The 18,847-nt window shown below is 44.1% G+C and overlaps 1 protein-coding gene across 1 annotated transcript in view; it reads right to left on the bottom strand.

Moving 5' to 3' along the window:
* The window catches only part of KDM5B (lysine demethylase 5B), a 201,472-nt gene that overhangs the window by 170,894 nt on the left and 11,731 nt on the right, over nt 1-18,847 (bottom strand). The window lies entirely within an intron of this gene.

Raw genomic sequence — 18,847 nt, 5'->3', positions numbered from 1 at the left:
ACAGCCTCACTTCTCCTCCATTTTCAAATGTGAAGAAATCTAATATTTTCCCCAAATGATCTCACAATACTCAAACACCTTAACACACACATTCACTCACTAAAAGTAAGAAAAGGCACAGCACTTTACAATGCTGTCTTCTAAAAATTTGAAGTTTTTTATTCAGGTTTGATAATTTCTTAATGAAAGCAAAAAGAATGTTCATTGGGTCTTTAAATAGATTGTTTTGACATGTAATGAAATAGGTCTTCCATTGATACTCTGAAACTAAAGATGCAACTCAAAGATTAGCCTTTAAATCTCAGAGACAGATAGAGACATACACAAATCAGTCCACCTTCCTACTATGTCTCTGTTTGGTAGCAGAAGGCGAGAAGGGTAATACATGTCCCAGAGTTAGGATGCCCACTGTAACTGTAAGGTCACATTCCAAAATGGGAATCATGTGTCAGCTAGAGATCTTGTTTGTCAAGCAGAGATAGTAGGTGTCTTTGGCAGAGCCTACTGTGCCATTTCCTTCATACAGGAAAAGGCCCTCATGGTGGAGAGAACATAGTTACAACCTCCAGACACAATCTGTTCAAATGTTACATATGCTACTTACTTGTTTTTTCCTGTTAGGAATTTTTGCTCTCAACATATAAATTAAACAGGTTCGTTGGCCACAAAACCAACTGCAATGCACAGTATTGAGTGTACAGTATTCCTGAAAAGGCAATTAGCTGGAATCAGAGACTTTAAATGCTCAGGAGACACATAAGCACATCAGGTAAATAGTTTCTTTGCTTCTCATACCTCATAGACATCAGAAGGGACCAGCATGATCATCTAGCCTGAACTCCTGTACATTGCAAGGCCACAGAACCTTACCCACCCACTCCTGTAATAGACCCCTCACCTCAGATTGAGTTACCGAAGTCCTCAAATAATGGTTTAAAAAGTCTTCAAGTTACAGAGAACCCACCATTTACACCAGTTTAAACCTGCAAGTGCCCCAGACCCCATGCTTCAGAGGAAGGGTTTTTTTTGTTTGTTTGTTTTTTTAAAACAGGGTCTCTGCCTGATCTCCTAGCAACAGCAGCTATGTGGTCAACCAAAAATAACTACTTCAGGAGTACCTTGTTTAAAAATATTCAGAAACAGCTGAAATATATCTAACAAGAAAACACACGCACACCACCAATCTTACTTCGACAGAGATCATCTAAAGTTGGTGGGTAGCACTTACATAAGATAACAAAGCAATATCATCTCTCAGACCGCTGACATTTGGCACATGCAGTGTAGTTATAGCCATGTGTCTCTAATATTGTGGGACTGACAAGGTGGGTGAAGTAATATCTCTTATTGGACCAATAAAGATATTACCTCACCCACCTAGTCTCACATATATCACAGCCGGTTGGTGTGGCAGTATAAAGTTTATTTAGTAGAACCAAATTAAGCTTAGTTTAAATCTGATACCAATTTCTTACATATCAAAGTATCTTTTTTTTTCCCCTTTGTAATTATAGAAGGATAATAATGGTAATAGAACTTCTGATATTGAAGCGACAGTATCATTTACCAAGGAAGATCATATTTGCCTTTTCTCAGTGACTCCCTGTGGATTAGGTAAATTCAAAATCAGTATCATGGGCAGTATGTTTGTTATTTTAGCAGGAACATTTAACATGAAAACTGTTATAGTCTCAAACCCAATCTCCATCGATTTTCAAGACTTTTTCACTATTATAGTGATGTCACATGCATTAGGGTTTCTTTACTATTATTACTTTTGATTTATACCCTTAATTTGGCATAATTGTGCTGAGAAGATCATGTCCAACATCACATCAAGTCTGTGGCAGAACCAGAATGCTGAAAAATTGGAGATAGTTCAGGAACAGCCACAAGAAAGAGTCATAATGAGGAAAACACACTTACAATGAGGTAACTTGCCAGGGAGCAGATTTCTACTATTGCTTTGTTAGCAGATAAAAGACAAAATCCAATGGACTGGAAGCTGAAATCACCAAAGTCCAAAGTGGAACTAAGGTTATGTCTACACTTGCCATTTAAAGAGCAAAAAGTCCCTTTTTTGCACTAAAACCCCGGGACTGTCTATACTTGTTAATAACTTTTTGTGGTGAAACTCAGAAGTTTCACCGCAAAAAGAAAAATCACTTTCACGAGAGGCATACAGCTCTTTCTGCTGTTCTTTTTACACTGTTGTGAAAGTGAAAGACACGTTCTACCTGTGTAAACACCTTTTGGCCTCTGGAGGATTTCCGGGGAAAGTTCAGCACACAGTTCCATGAAGATAGCTCTCTGCATACGAAAGTTTTGAAGCCAGTGGTTGTCATCCCAGACATGTATAACAATATGATCCTACCACTCTGAGCTAGTTTCCCTAGCCCAAAAACGCCATTCCACACTGCACAGCTCCTCAGTTAATGGCAAAAACAATCAAATGTTACTTATTTCCGTTTCAGGCAGCTCATCAGGCATCTCTGACTGCAGCTCTCTTTGCAAGTTTAAGAACAGCTGCACTGTTAAGTGCGATGTGCAAGTGACAGCTGTCAGAGTAGTGGACAGCAGTGCAGGATCCATTCCTGCTTGTAGATGAGGCGGAGAAAGCAGCCAGACAGCAGGATTTTTTTTAAAAATGCAGCAAAAGAAACAAAGAAGTAATGGGGCTGCTGGGACATGAAGCAGTGCATCACGGGGCACTGAGCAGGGACCCAGAATGTCTTCCGCTCAGCCCCTCCCCAGACCTATCAAGAGAGCTGCACTGTGGGATAGCTGCCCTATAGCGCTTCTCTCATCAGGGATGGAAGTGCTGCTAGTGTAAATACTCTCTGACACCTAAGGACTTAAGTGAATACACAAACCAGCGCTTTTCCTTCCCCGGTTCCCTATCACCAGTGAAACTTACAGCGCAAAAACTCTGCACGTGTAGACATAACCTAAGATATAAACGGGTAATTTACCATTCAACAAATTCCCAAGGGATGGCAAGATTTGAAATCTTTCTAAAAGATATGATCTAGTTTCATTCCAGAAATCTTTGAACTAGATCACTTAGCTAAATTCTAGTGCCTCTGTTATGCAGGAGGTCAGACTAGATAATCATAATGGACCCTTCTAGCCTTAAAATATATGAAAGGGAACCTTTTACACTAAGATTAAATAAAGGGAGTTTGTATCATCTGAGTGACTAATAACCTATACCAGGTGTCGGCAACCTATGGCACGCAAGCTGATTTTGAGTGGCATGCTGCTGCCTGCCCGGTGAGAGGAGGAGGAGGAGGGGCAGGAAAGCACCACGCTGGGGGAAGAAGCGGGGGAGGGGGGAAGCTTGGCTGCTGCAGGACCAAGCTTCTGCCTCCTGCCCCCTCCCCCCACCGCTCTCCCCTGCGGGGGCAGGAGGCAGAAGCTTGGTCCTGCAGCAGCCAAGCTTCCCCCCTCTCCCGCTTCTTCCCCCAGCGTGGTGCTTTCCTGCCCCTCCTCCTCTCCTTCCCTGCGCTGATCAGCTGATGGCCCTTGCGAGGAAGTTACCTACCTTCCATAAGTACTGTTCTCCAAGATATGTTGCTCATGTCCATTCCAAATAGGTGTGGGCGCACCGTATGCGCAGCCGCCGAAGGTTTTTCTCCTAGTGGTATCCATTGGGTCAGCTCAGACAGCCCCTGCCAACCCCCCACCTTGCCAGCTGGCTCCAACAGAGGCGTAGGCAGGTGGGTCTTGGAATAGACATGAGCAACACATCTCGAAGAACAACAGTTACAGAAGGTAGGTAACTGTTTTTTCTTCTTCGAGTGTTTGCTCAGGTTGATTCCAACTAGGTGACTCCCAAGAAGTTGAACAGGAGAGGTTGGAGATCATTGACTCACGGATTGCAGCACCACTCTGCCAAACGCGGCATCTTCTCTAGCTTGCGGTGTAATGGTGTAATGCAAAGTGAAGGTGTGGCCAGACGACCACATTGCTATCCTACAGATGTCCTGGATCGAAACCTGTGCCAGGAATGCCGCAGAGGATACCTAAGCCCTTGTGGAATATGCTGTAAGCACTGGAGCAGGTACCTTTGCCAAGTCGTAGCACGCGCAGATACAGGACGTAATCCATGAGGAGATTCTTAGAATGAGACCGGGAGGCCCTTCAATCTGTCCGCTATGGCCACTAAGAGCTGAGTTGACCTGCAAAATGGTTTTGTCCTCTCAATGTAAAAGGCCAATGCTCACCTTACATCCATGGAATGAAGTCTCTGCTCTTGGTTACTGGCATGCAATCTTGGGTAAAAGACAGGGAGGGATATGTCCTGGTTTGTTTGAAATAGCAAGACTACCTTCAGAAGGAAGGTTGGGTGAGGACAGAGCTGGACCTTGTCCTTGTAGAAGACCCGGAGGCTCAGATGTGAAGGCCTTAATCTCAGAAACCCTCCTGGCCGATGTTATTGCTACAAGGAATGCTACCTTCCAGGACAGAGCAGCAAACATGTTGCTAGGGATTCAAACAGGGGCCACATGAGTCTCCATAGTACTAGATTGAAGTCCCAGGGAGGGACTGGTTGTCACATTTGAGGGTACAGACTGACCAGTCTGTTGAGAAAGCGGCTGATGATTGGTCTGGCGAAGACGGATTGGATGGTGACCCAGGGGTGAAATGCCGAAATCGCAGCCAAATGGATCTTGATTGATGACACTGACAGCCCTTGCTATTTTAGGTACAAGTATTCCAGAATGAAGGGTGCTGACGACTGTGTAGATGAAGTGCCCCTTTGCATCGACCAGATAGAGAATCTTTTCCACTTAATCAGGTACATGGCCCTCATGGATGGTTTTCTGCTGCCTAGGAGGACCTCTCTGACGGGTCCTGATCATGTCAACTCCCAGAGGTTTAGTCATAGAGATTTCATACCATGAGATGGAGAAACTAGAGTTTCGAATGCTGAAAGCAGACATGGTCCTGGGTGATGAGATCTGAGCCAAGGGGCAGACCGTTTGGAGCCTCCACTGACAGGTGTAGGACTGTGGTGTAGCAATACTGACACGGCCAGATCAGAACTTTTCTTCCTGACCTTCAGCAACACCTTCTGTAGGAGTGGAATTGTCGGGAATGCATAGAAAAGCTGGCCCCTCAATGGGAGGAGGAATGTGTCTGCAACTGAGCCCGGGCAGTGGTTCAGGAGGGAGCAAAATTGCAGGCACTTCCTGTTGTGTCTTGTTGTGAACAAGTCTACATGGTCAACTCCCCACCATTGGAAGATGCTGTTCACAATGTTTTGGGCGAATGGTTGGAGAAGGACTTTCTGAGGTGGTCTGCCAAGTCATTCTGGGACCTAGGAAGGTAAGAAGCCACGAGATGTATTGAGTGGGCTATGCAGAACTCCCATAGTTTGAGGGATTCCTGACATAGGAGATAGGAGCATGCTCCACCCTGTCTGTTTATATAGAACATTACTGTTGTATTGTCTGTTGTGACCAATACACATCTGCCCTCCAGGTGGACTTGGAAGGTCTGGCAGGCTAGGCACACCACTCTCAGCTCTCTGACAGGGATATCTAGTGAAAGCTCCACCTGGGACCAGAGGCCTTCAGTCCAGAATCTCCCCAGATGAGCCCCATAACTACGGGCAGTGAGGGTTAAGGTCTGAAAAAGGGCACTCCTCCGCAGACAGCCTGCGTATTCAGCCACCAAAGAAGGAACTCAATTACCCAGTGAGACCACTATGTCTAAGTGGTTTCAGTTTGGATATACTGAAGCCAGCCAGGTTTGAAGAGGTCTGAATCAGTCTTGCATGCTATATGAAATACGTGCAGGCAGCCATGTGACCCACGAGCTTCAGGCAGTTCTGTGCCTTGGTGATGGGGTAGCTTCTGACGCCTTTTATGATGGCACATATAGCCTGGAATCGGGACTCCAAAAGGAATGCTCTGGCTTGGCCTGAGTCTAGTACTGTCCCTATGAACTCTATCCTCTGGATGGACGACAGAAGTCAACTTCTGTAGGTTTACCAACAAGCTTAACTTGTTGGCTTGATATGGTCAACATTCGACATCTGCCTCCACCTGCTCCCTGGTGTGGTCCTTGATCAGCCAGTCCTCTAGGTTCGGGTAAACCTGTATCTTCTACTTCCTCAGGAATACAGTGACAACTGCCATGCACTTGGTGAACACTCAAGGGGCTGCTGATAGGCCAAAAGGGAGGACCGTAAACTGGTCTTGGATATGGTTCACTACGAACCATAGGAATCTTCTGTGTCCTGGGACAAAAATACACATCCTTCAAATCGAGGGCGGCATACCAGTCCCCCGGATCCAGGGAGGGGATAATGAAGGCTAAGGAGACCATGTGGAATCTCAGCTTCTTCATGAATCTGTTGAGGTTTCGCAGGTCCATGATGGGTCTGACACCGCTTGGCTTTCGGGGTCAGGGAATAGAAACCCTTGCCCCATAGCACTCAAGGGACCTCCTCTACTGCTCCCACTTTTAAGAGTGTCTACAGCTATTGGATCAGAAGTTGCTCATGAGAAGGGTCCCTGAAGTAGTAAGGAGGGAGACAACTGAACAGTAGGGAGTATCCCATTAGTATTGTGTGTAGCAGCCAGCGGTCTGAAGTAATCTCAGCCCATGCACAATAGAAACAGTCTTAAAAACACAGGGGTGATGGATCCGGTACTTGAACTGGTACACTGCCCTCGGGCGCACCCTCGAAAGTTCTGCTTCAGCCCAGATGGCTGCTTCACAAGCCCAGGTCCTTGGGTGGACGAAGGAGGAGGAGGACACCTTATCCTATAATTCCTGCCACGCTTTCTGCTATAATCTTGCCTAGGTTGAGATTAATAGAAGTGAGGTAAGGGTTGTGTTTTAAGGGTCTCCTCTGAGGAGCCAGGGTATGGAGCAAAAGTGACTTGAGTACCGCTCAAGTCCTTTAGACTGTGGAGTCTCAAGTCTGTCTGCTCAGAGAAAAGGGACAAGCCCTCAAAAGGGAAGGTCTCGTATGGTCTGTATGGTGCCATGAGGGCTATCAGCTCCCTAGCCACCTCAAATATTTCCAGTGTGGAGGGTAGCTCTAGTATCTCTCCATGGCTCTCACTCGGCAGGGAGTCCAGTGGTACTGGACACAACTGACCTTTCAATGAGGCCCAAGCCAACAATACCGCTCTGAATAATAATAGTTCTTACACCCTGCTGGCCTTACCATAGGCAAGCACCCCGTTAGTTATCTTTTGCTTCTTGCGAGGCACCGGTGCCACACATACCCAGGAGCGGAGCATCTTGATGCCAGAGCCCTGCCGGTTCTGAGAGTCTCTGGCAGCAGAGTCTTCTCTCAGTGCTGGAGTCTCCCTCATTGTTGCTGGTGTGCTCCGCACTGAGGCAGATGTGCTGGGTGCCAGTGAGCCGAACTTGGCTCCAAACGTGGACAGAGGGCTGCCTCCATCAGGAGGAACTTCAGTCTCTGATCCCTCTCCTTTTTAGTTCTGGAATGAAATCCCCTACAAATCTGGAGCAATCCTTTTGGTGGGATTCTACCAGACACTTTAGGCAAGAAGCGTGGGGGTCGCTCCTGGGCATAGGCTTCTGGCAAGCCCCATATGGTTTAAAACCTGGAAATTGAGGCATACACCAGTCCCAGCGGGACGGCGGGGATGGACCCCGAAAAGTGGGGTCCTAACTACTCTAACTCAATTCACTAATCTATATCCTGGCAGAAACGAGAAGTCCACTAGGGAAGGACTTGCAGATGCAAGAGAGAACCAGGTGTTCTGGTTGCCTGACACAGGCAGTAAGAAGGAACTGAAGAGGCAGGGAATCAGCAGGGTCCTATATATGGCACCATCTGGGCACAACTCACTGGAGCTGACCTGATGGATACCACTAGGGGAAAAAAAGCTTCCGGCGGCTGTGCATCAAGCATGCACACACCTACTTGGAATCGACATGAACAAGCACTCAAAGAAGAACTGGGGGAATTCTAAAAGTACTGCCAACATAATTCCAGTATTTAAAAAGGGTGAAGGGGATGACCCAGGGAACTATAGGGTAAGTAGCCAGGGTAAAATAATGGAACAGTTAATTCATTATCAAAGAATTAGAGGCTAAATATATAATTAATGCCAATCAGCACGGTTTCATGGGAGGTCAGTTTTGTCAAACAATCTGAGTGTTTTGTGTTTTAGAGAAGACTAAAGGTCTGATTGATACAGGCAACTGTGTTGTTACAGTACACTTTGATTTCTCAAAGGCATTTGACCTAGTTCCACATGACGTGATTTTTAAAATTGCAATATATGGAATTATAGGGCACACATCATATGGATTAAAAACTGACTCATTGACTGATCTCAGAATGTAGTTGTTAATGGGGAGACATCAATAAGTGAGGGCTATTTTTAGCAGAGTTCCCCAAGGATCGGTTCTTAGTCCAACACTATTCAATATTTTTATCACCAATCTAAATTATTCTATAAATCTTTGTAAAATTTGCATAAGACAATGATTGGTGAGGTAGCAAATAATGAGAACAGGTTACTGCTACAGAATGATCTGAATTCACCTGGTTAAACGGTCACAATCCAACAAAATGCATTTTAATACAGCCAAAAGCAAGGCATACTTTACAGGATCATAGATTATCTTGGAAAGCAGTGATTCAGAGAAGGATTTAAGGGTGATTGTGGATAAATCGCCTCAACATGACAACAGTGCAATGGCGTGACAAAATGAGCCAACGCAATCCTTGGATTTATAAAAAGGGGACTATCAGGTAGAAGTAGACGGGTGATCTTGCATCCATACGCCACATTGGTAAACCCACCACCAGAATAGAGAGTCCAGTTTCTGTATCCATGCTTCAAGAAAGATGTGGAAATACTGGAAAGAGGTCAAAGGAGGTCAACAAGGATGATCCAGGAGCCAAATAACAAGCTTTACAATTTGAGGTTTAAAGAGCTCAACTTATTCAGCTTTTCAAAGAGAAGGCTGAGAGAAGATTTGATTACTTTTGTACAGGTACTTAACACAAATGGAGGAAGATATTTGATATTCAGGGGAAGCTGAAGATAGACAAATTCAACCTTGAAATAAGGTGCAATTTCCTAGCACTGAAGGGTCATTAAACATTGGAACAGCTTACCATGTGAGGTGGTGGACTCATCATCGCTTAGAGTTTTAAATACAAGAAAGCATATATTTTAGAACAATATTTCATTCCAGCTTATGGGAGAAAGTCTATGACCTGTGTGTGCAGGGGCTGGGCTAGATAGTTGTGGTGGTGGTCTCTTGTGTCAATCTCTGAATTCCCCTGCTCAAGCCACAATCAAGGAAGAAGGCCACACTGGTTAAAAAACTGACATGGTTTAGAGGGGAAATGAAGGCAGCTCTAAAAAATAATATATAACAAAGGGAAAGTTGATACTGATGAATATAAATCAGAAGCTAGGAATTGTAGAAAATTGATAACGGAAACAAAGGGACAAAACAAGAAATCTATAGCCAGCACAGTTACGGACAATAAGGAGGAGTTTAAGTATATTAGGAACAAACAGAATTCTAACAATGATATTGGTCCACTACTAAATGGAAATGGTAGAATTATCAATAGTAATGCAGAAGACACAGAAGCATTCAACAAATATTTCTGTTCTTTATTTGGGGAAAAACAGATAATGTCATATCATATGATGACAACAGTCTTTCCATTCCATTAATATTTTGGGAGAATGTTAAAAAGCAGCTATTGAAGTCAGACAAGATAACTTGCATCTACGTGTTTCAAAAGAGGAGCAGCCCACTGGACCGTTAATGCTGATTTTCAATACGTCTTAGAACCCTGGGGAAGTTCTAGAAGACTGGAAGAAAGCTAATGTTGTGCCAATATATAAAAAGGGTAAATGGGATGAACCTGAGTAATTATAGGCCTGCCAGTCTGACATCTAACCCAGATAAGATAATGAAGCGGCTGATATGGGACTCGATTAATCAAGAATTAATAATCAAGAATTAAAGAAAGATACGCTGTCCATAATGCAAGAAGGAAGCTGATAAAATGAAGAGGGTTCAGAGACTAAAGGATTAGAAAACATGCCTTACAAGGATAGACTTAAGAAGCTCAATCTGTTTAGATTAACAAAGGGAAGGTTAAGGGGTGACTTGATTATAGGGTTGCCAACTTTTTAATTCCAGAAAACTGAACACCCTGCCCACTGCCCTGCCCCTTCCCTGAGCGCCCCCCCCCCCAATCACTCCATTTCCCCACCACCACCACCCCAGTCGCTTGCTTTCCCCCAGCCTCTCTCAAATGCTCATTTTCACTGCAAGGCCCAAACTGGTGTATTTATTGTTTTGACAGATATATTATGCTAAGTTCAGGTTTTATTAGTTACAGGATGCTAGACTGGCAGCAAAATAGTCAAAAAGGGTAATTTTTAAAAAATGAAATTTCACATAGGTTTTCATGATTCTTTCCCTCCCCTCTTCCCATTTTTCATAACCAGCTCCATGTTTTTTGTTCACTAAAGTTATGTGTGGAATTAGGACCACATATTATCATAGCTGCAATGGGTCCATTAAAGGCCAACTCCTGAAGCCCAAATACAAATCCATAGAGCACAACCACAGAAATGCACAACTGATTTATTTATAAATCTGTAGAAACTGACTCCCACACCTACATGCAGATACATGTGTACATATGTAGCATGCACTAACACATACACTTCCACATTATTTATTATTACAATTGTTGTTTAGTGCCTAGAGACCTCAACTAAGATCAGGGCTCCAGGGTGGTAGGTGCTGGACATATACATAAAAAGTTTATGTAACAAAGTTTATAATGTAGTTAGACAAAGGTGGGGAGAAATGTATGACACATTGGCTTTTCTGCAATTACTGGTCAACAACATTAACTTTTTAAGAAATAATACTTTTTTTAGCGTTCCCTTCTCTTTTAAAAACTTGTTATGAAATGAATATATACATTTTAGGTCATCAATTTTTTGTGCAAAGCCAGCAAAAGAAATAAAAGTCAAAGTAGGCTGCAAATTTTATTCACACAGGTATACACACATGCAGAAATACAAGCACCTCCCTACATAAAAGCACACAGTCTCTTACACACAATGCATGCATGCACACTTGACTACTCAGAGACACTTTTTCATACACTTTTCCAGGGGCTGCCTAAATCACCCAGCTGGGAAGGGGGGAGGAGAGAGGATGGGAAGGGAAAGAGGCCAAGGATGAGAGCAGGGTGGAGGGGGTGAGAGGGGGCAGTGAAAGAGAGAGGAGACGGTGTGGGGGTATTTGGGGTGGATGGGGATACAGGTGGAGACAGAAGGCTACTGGTGCATGAGGATGGGGGGGCACAGGGGTATATAGGGACATAATGGGAGTGCAGCAGTATATGGAGGTGAAGGGGGTGCAGGGCTGTGGGGGGTGAGGGAAACGGGGGTGGCAGCTCTGGGAGGTGGAGAGGATAGGTCGGAAAGCGCTGTAAGGGGTACAGGGCTATGATGGATAGGTGTGGGGAGCAGGACACAATGGGACAGTGGAGGGATGCAGTGAGGGAGATGGGGTGCAGCCCCATTCCTAGCACTTGGAGACGGAGATGCATATACCTTGAACTCCTGGGTGCCGGCGATGGAACTGCACATGCCTCAGCTCGAGCCAAGCCACACAAGAAGAGGACCGTCTGCAGGCATGGCCCCCCGCAGCTCCCAGTGTCTTGTGGCCCGCAATCAGATTACCTTGATGGGCCACATGCGGCCTGCAGTTGCCCATGACTGGACTAAATGATCACAATGGTCCCATCTGGTCTTGGAATCTATTAGTCAGACCCCACCTTACAAGAAGTGGAAGATTGGACAAATGACCAGGGAGGAGTATAAAAATATTGCTCAGGCGTGCAGGAGTGAAATCAAGAAGGCCAAATCACACTTGAAGTTGCAGCTAGCAAGAGATGTTAAGAGTAACAAGAAGGGTTTCTTCAGGTAGGTTAGCAACAAGAAGAAAATCAAGGAAAGTGTGGGCCCCTTACTGAATGAGGGAGGCAACCTAGTGACCGAGGATGTGGAAAAAGCTAATGTACTCAATGATTTTTTTGCCTCTGTCTTCACGCACAAGGTCAGCTCCCAGATTGCTGCACTGGGCAATACAGCATGGGGAGAAGGTGACCAACCCTCTGTGGAGAAAGAAGTGGTTCGGGACTATTTAGAAAAACTGGACGTGCACAAGTCCATGAGGCCGGATGCGCTGCATCCGAGGGTGCTAAAGGAGTTGGCGGGTGAGATTGCAGAGCCATTAGCCATTATTTTTGAAAACTCATGGCGATCGGGGGAGGTCCCAGATGACTGGAAAAAGGCTAATGTAGTCCCCATCTTTAAAAAAGGGAAGGAGGAGGATCCGGGGAACTACAGGCCAGTCAGCCTCACCTCAGTCCCTGGAAAAATCATGGAGCAGGTCCTCAAGGAATCAATTATGAAACATTTAGAGGAAAGGAAAGTGATCAGGAACAGTCAGCATGGATTCACGAAGGGGAAGTCGTGCCTGACTAACCTAATTGCCTTCTATGATGAGATAACTGGCTCTGTGGATGAGGGGAAAGCAGTGGATGTGTTATTCCTTGACTTTAGCAAAGCTTTTGATACGATCTCCCACAGTATTCTTGCCGCCAAGTTAAAGAAGTATGGGCTGGATGAATGGACTGTAAGGTGGATAGAAAGCTGGCTAGATCGTCGGGCTCAACGGGTAGTGATCAATGGCTCCATGTCTAGTTGGCAGCCGGTTTCAAGCGGAGTGCCCCAAGGGTCGGTCCTGGGGCCGGTTTTGTTTAATATCTTTATTAATGATCTGGAGGATGGTGTGGACTGCATTCTCAGCAAGTTTGCAGATGACACTAAACTAGGAGGCGTGGTAGATACACTAGAGGGTAGGGATCGGATACAAAGGGACCTAGACAAATTAGAGGATTGGGCCGAAAAAAACCTGATGAGGTTCAACAAGGACAAGTGCAGAGTCCTGCACTTAGGACAGAAGAATCCCATGCACTGCTACAGACTAGGGACCGAATGGCTAGGTAGCAGTTCTGCCGAAAAGGACCTAGGGGTCACAGTGGACGAGAAGCTGGATATGAGTCAACAGTGTGCTCTTGTTGCCAAGAAGGCTAACGGCATTTTGGGCTGTATAAGTAGGGGCATTGCCAGCAGATCGAGGAACGTGATCGTTCCCCTTTATTCAACATTGGTGAGGCCTCATCTTGAATACTGTGTCCAGTTTTGGGCCCCACACTACAAGAAGGATGTGGAAAAATTGGAAAGAGTCCAGCGGAGGGCAACAAAAATGATTAGGGGTCTGGAGCACATGACTTATGAGGAGAGGCTGAGGGAACTGGGATTGTTTAGTCTCCAGAAGAGAAGAATGAGGGGGGATTTGATAGCAGCCTTCAACTACCTGAAGGGGGGTTCCAAAGAGGATGGAGCTCAGCTGTTCTCAGTGGTGGCAGATGACAGAACAAGGAGCAATGGTCTCAAGTTGCAGTGGGGGAGGTCCAGGTTGGATATCAGGAAAAACTATTTCACTGGGAGGGTGGTGAAACACTGGAATGCGTTACTTAGGGAGGTGGTGGAGTCTCCTTCCTTGGAGGTTTTTAAGGCCCGGCTTGTCAAAGCCCTGGCTGGGATGATTTAGCTGGGAATTGGTCCTGCTTTGAGCAGGGGGTTGGACTAGATGACCTCTTGAGGTCCCTTCGAACTCTGATATTCTAGGATTCTATGATTCTATGATTCACGGGCAATGGGGAAAAAGAGGATTGCCTGCACTGGCCTCAACATACTCATAACACTTGCAGATCTGCATTAAGATAATGACTATAATCAAATCCCATGCTTCAGGGCATCAATCACTGGCAGGGGTTAGAAAGGAATTTTTTCTTCCAATGCACAATTGGCTAGATATATTCCAGGTTATCTCTACGTGCCTTCCTCTGAAGAATCAGAGATTGGCCACTGCTCTGAGGTGGTTCAGATAATCCTCTCTTACAGGTCTCTCACATGTGAGTTTTGCTCACAAGCTCATGGTCAAACTAATTTGGGGTAAGGAAGGCATTTTCCCTAAATCAGACTGGTAGAGACCTTAGGAACAGGGTTCACGTATTTTTGCAGCATGAAGCGTGGATTGCCTGATGAGATCATCTGGGCCTGTTTCATCTAGTCAATTCCCTGCCATTGCAGGGACCTCAGGCATTGGAGGCACCAGTCTCTCCTGGTCTCTGTCTGTGGCATACTATAATTTAGTCTCCTGAGAACTGAAATGTTTTATTCTAACCCAGGTTTGGTGGCTCAATGTAGCAATATCTGGGTGAAATGGAACGATTTGTGATCAGGGCCGGCTCTAGCGTTTTTGCCGCCCCAAGCAGTTAAAAAAAAAAAAAAAAAAAAAGGTGTGATCGCAAGCGGGGGCAGCTCTACTGCCGCTTCATTCTACAGCGACAATTCGGCGGCAGGTCCTTCGCTCCAAGAGGGAGTGACGGCCCCGCCGCTGAACGGCCGGGCATGCCACCCCCCCCTCTTCATTGGCCGCCCCAGGTACCTGCTTGCTACACTGGTGCCTGGAGCCGGCCCTGCTTGTGATATACAGGAGTCAGACTATATGATCAAACGGTCTCTTCTGGCCTGAAACTATGAAGGATCAGAGAAGAGCCATGAGAATGATTATAGGATTGGAAAACATGCCTTATGGTGAAAAACTCAAGCAGCTCAATCCTTTTATTAAAACAAACAGATTAAGGGATGACATAATCACAGTCTATAAGTGCCTACATTGGAACAAATATTTCATTCAATCTAGCAAACAAAGGTATAGCAAGATCCAATGGTGAGAAGCTGGAAAAATTCAACTAGAAACAAGGCTCTGAATGCCCCTCCGCCCAACAGAAGTTCAGTTCTATATGTGGTTCTTCATACATGAAGCTGGACAAATCCCCTGACCCACAATTTTCTATAGGTGGCCACTAAATGGGCATTCCTCCTTTCTGGGTATCCAATTTGACACACCTGAGGCCTGATTTCCAGAAATATTCAGACAGAACTGAAGTCAAAGGAATCTGGATGCTTAGCAAGTCTGCAGAAATGAGTACAGGATTAGGAGCGAGGAATAGAATCCTAATCCTATCACAGATTCATTATATAGCCTTCAGCAAAATCACTTTGTCTTTTGGTTTCAGTTTCCCCAATTTGTGAAATGGGGATAATAGTACATATGTATCCATTTTCAAGGGTGTTGTGAAAATGAAGTGAATGCTACAGCTGTTGAAACAATTCTAATTATTTTGTATACTTTTTTAATCCAATTTAAATTTACTATTTGTCCTGACACACAAGTTGTATGATCTGAAACAGAATTTACTGAAAATTAAAGTATAAAAATCTTTATTGAAAGTAGAATTAAAAGTTATTTATTTTGATACAGAAATCTTATGCTCCTGTGAAGCAGAACCACAAGAGGGAGACTCCAGCACAGCTACTCATGTGGATTAAACCCTGCTGTTGAAAACAGCAGTTCTATATAACTGCTCAGACCCAATAATTTCCATTAAGAATGTACTCAAAAGTTTCACAAACCTGAGCATTTCCATTCAAGATGCACTTGTGAGCTCCCCAACCCCCATTATTTTGGATTTTCCCATTTACTGGGGGGGAAATAATTTGTTTAAATACCTACACTAAAGGGATGTTAAGATTATGACTTAAATGCTCTAAACGAATGAGATAAGAATTAAGGTTCTTAGAGTAATAATTCTTTTACCTGCTATTCCTGTTTTGCTTTCCAATGTCTAAATCATGAATGTTTAGGTGTATATAATAAATACTGGCTGCGTAATTGTGCTAAATTACTATTAATGCCTAAATTTTCATTTCCTGACTTTTGGGCAGTTAAAATGAAAAAAAAAAAAAAAAAAAAAAAAAAAAACGTTTGAGATTTTGTAGTTCAATTTAAAATTCTATTTAAAAATGATTTACAATTGTGTTTTAGGAAGAGAATAAATTTAAGTTTCAGTTACACAATGTATTCTGAGCAACTAGAAGATGCTGAGCACATTCATCTCCCAAAGACTTCAATCTACCAGCATCGCTCTCAAAGCTTTTAATAGAACACTTACCATCAGTGTATCGAACTGAGGGTACTCAGCACCTCTCAAGTACACATGAAAGTAATTAAAAATGTCATTGTTAGCACAGAAAATATAAGTACAGAAACCATCATTGGCCTTGATATGTTCAAGGCCAGTGCAATCTACAATCCTTGCATGATACAGAGGAACTAGATGCCCTCTGGAAATCCACATTCAACCCAGAAGACTGGGGGCTATAAGACAGATTTACAAAGGTATCCAAGCACCTAAAGAGAGAAACACCTACTTCAATTTACAGAAGTGCCTAAGCAAATTAGGTGCCTAACTCTCATTGACTTTCAATATAAATTAGGTGCTTCTGGAATCCCACTAGGTGCCTACCTGCATCTTCAGGTGACTATATACCTTTATTGTTTGCCTGACCATGTCAGTATTATAGTCACAATAGAATAAACTAAGTTGGAGTACAAATATACATAATATCAGCAAAAATTCAAAATTCAATCCCCCCTCAAAGCAGGACAACACCCCAACTAAATCATCCTAGCCAGGGCTTTGTCAAGCCTGACCTTAAAAACCTCTAAGGAAGGAGATTCCACCACCTCCCTAGGTAACCCATTCCAGTGCTTCACCACCCTCCTAGTAAAAAAGTTTTTCCTAATATCCAACCTAAACCTCCCCTACTGCAACTTGAGACCGTTACTCCTTGTTCTGTCATCTGCTACTACTGAGAACAGTCTAGATCCATCCCCTTTGGAACCCCCTTTCAGGTAGTTGAAAGCAGCTATCAAATCCCCTCTCATTCTTTACTTCTGCAGACTAAATCATCCCAGTTCCCTCAGCCTCTCCTCATAAGTCATGTGCTCCAGCCCCCTAACCATAGTGTGGGGCCCAAAACTGGACACAGTACTCCAGATGAGGCCTCACCAATGTCAAATAGAGAGGAATGATCACGTCCCTCGATCTGCTGGCAATGCCCCTACTTATACAGCCCAAAATGCCGTTAGCCTTCTTGGCAACACGGGCACACTGTTGACTCATATCCAGCTTCTCGTTCACTGTAACCCCTAGGTCCTTTTCTGCAGAACTGCTGCCTAGCCACTTGGTGCCTAGTCTGTAGCAGTGCATGGGATTCTTCTGTCCTAAGTGCAGGACTCTGCACTTGTCCTTGTTGAACCTTGTTGAACTCTTTTGGCCCAATCCTCTAATTTGTCTAGGTCCCTCTGTATCCTATCCCTATCCTCCAACGTATCTAACACTCCTCCCAGTTTAGTGTCATCTGCAAACTTGCTGAGGGTGCAGTCCACACCATCCTCCAGATCATTAATGAAGATATTGAACAAAACCAGCCCCAGGACCGACCCTTGGGGCACTCTGCCTGATACCAGCTGCCAACTAGACATGGAGCCATTGATCACTACCCGTTGAGCCCGACGATCTAGCCAGCTTTCTATCCACCTTGTAGTCCATGCATCCAGCCCATACTTCTTTAACTTCCTGGCAAGAATACTGTGGGAGACCATATCAAAAGCTTTGCTAAAAAGTCAAGGAATATCACGTCCACTGCTTTCCCCTCATCCACAGAGCCAGTTACTCATCATAGAAGGCAATTAGGTTAGTCAGGCATGACTTTCCCTTGGTGAATCCATGCTGATTGTTCCTGATCACTTTCCTCTCCTCTAAGTGCTTCAGAATTGATTCCTTGAGGACCTGCTCCATGATTTTTCCAGGGACTAAGGTGAGGCTGACAGGCCTGTAGTTCCCCGGATCCCCCTTCTTCCCTTTTTTAAAGATAGGCACTACATCTTTAAGACCAAGTCCCTCATCCTGTAAGCATGATGTACATTCTTTGTTCCTAGATGTATGGCTTTGCATGTAGCCAAACTGAAATGCATATTGTTTTATCTTGCCCAATTTATCAAGCAATCCAAATGGCTATGTAACAGTGATCTATTCCCACCATTATTTACCACTCCACTGCTCCCTGCAAATTTTAATCAGCAATTAAATTTTCTTCCAGATCTTTGATAAAAATATTAGATAGCAGTGCCCTGAGAACCAGTGACACTCCCATAAAAAAAAAAAAAAAAACACCACACTATTCTTGATTCCTTATTAACAATTACATTAACTTCTTAGCTAGTTTCTAATCCATTCAATGTGCTTTATTGATTTTGCATAATACTGATTTTTAATTAGAATGCTCTATCATATTAAGTCAAATGACCTATACAAGTCAAAAAAAGATTATGTTAACACAATTCCCTTATCAAACTTGTTTTTTGAAACGATTACATTACCAAGCCCATCTGAAAGGGCCCATTTTGCATTTTATTATGTTGAATGGCATCAGTTACCAGCTTTTAGGTCCTTACTGAGAGTCCCTTGTCAGCCATCCCATTATTTTGTCCAAGAGTATGTCAAGCTAACTGGGCACATTGGTTTTCTTCCAGTACTGTCAAGCTTTCCCTGAATTCCAAGATTTATTGAAAATCTAATACCAACAATCCAGACAGCTCCCCAGACAACTCGGGTTCAGGTTATCTGGACCTGATTTAAAATGTTAATCAGGGTGGAGTTATGGTTGTTTAGGGGCCAACTGTGTATTTCCATACCTTAACATTTTAGCGTTTAATAGTATTTCAACTTGGGTTTCCTGATTTTTACTGCTTGATTTTGGGATAATGACAACATCCCTGTAGTACGCTATCCCTTCAATTTCTAGTCCAA

The sequence above is a fragment of the Malaclemys terrapin genome, chromosome 4, assembly GCF_027887155.1.
Source record: "Malaclemys terrapin pileata isolate rMalTer1 chromosome 4, rMalTer1.hap1, whole genome shotgun sequence".
Classification (NCBI taxonomy): Eukaryota; Metazoa; Chordata; order Testudines; family Emydidae; genus Malaclemys; species Malaclemys terrapin.
This window is presented reverse-complemented; position numbering and strand designations above follow the sequence as displayed.